This window comes from Pteropus vampyrus, unplaced genomic scaffold (genome assembly GCF_000151845.1).
Source record: "Pteropus vampyrus isolate Shadow unplaced genomic scaffold, Pvam_2.0 Scaffold474, whole genome shotgun sequence".
Lineage (NCBI taxonomy): Eukaryota > Metazoa > Chordata > Mammalia > Chiroptera > Pteropodidae > Pteropus > Pteropus vampyrus.
This window is the reverse complement of record NW_011889255.1, coordinates 204,288-205,122: the sequence shown is the minus strand read 5'-3', so window position 1 is coordinate 205,122 and position 835 is coordinate 204,288.

The following is an 835-nucleotide window of genomic DNA, read 5'->3' as shown; positions in this document are numbered from 1 at the left end:
GGACACATTAAATACATGGTTTCAAATCCAGTGACACAGGATAGATATCCAGTGTTTCTGTTTGTTGTTTTTTGCATTTTGGGAATATATTTCAAATCCAAAAGCCTAAAATTGCAATACGTAGAAACAGAAGAAAATCTTTAACTCTCTTCTTCCTGTTCATATTAACAATATGAACAAAAGAATAACACAGCCAACCTGACAGCAATGTATTAAGAGCAAAGCATGCCAGGTGGCCTGGTCTTAGGATCAGAACTGCTCTAAGGAACTTGTGACATTCTCTAATGAGAAATGTATCTCCTTCCTGATCAATCTAGTCTTTATTTGCTTTCTCTTTGTGGTTTTTTTTTGCGTAGCCCCTTCTCATTTATAATCCACTTATGTGATGTTTTCACGTTTGGTTTTACATTTCCCTGTGAACTTCATCTCAGATAAGCAAAGGGCAAGGTCATCAGTCAGACTCCACTGCAGGCCCAGGTCAGTCCTGCCCTGGTCGCTTACTACCTGGGGAAGAGACTTAGGCATTGATCAAAAAAATAAGGACTATAGCCTTGCTCTGTCACAGAAAAGTATTTCATTTAATATATTATAGAAACTTATATAAGTAGTATTATATAATAATAAGTCATCTGTCAACTTGAATTTCAGAATTTAAAAAAAAGATGTAAGATTCTGTTTTAGCATGTTCTCATACTCACCATGGTCCCCAACAATCTTAACAGCTCTACTTATACCCTGAATTTTTGGCATAATTTAGGAGTAATTAGGTTTAGGCATTTACGGGGTAATTACATGAAGAAAAGAGAAAATAAAATGTGTAAGAGTATTTGATCAT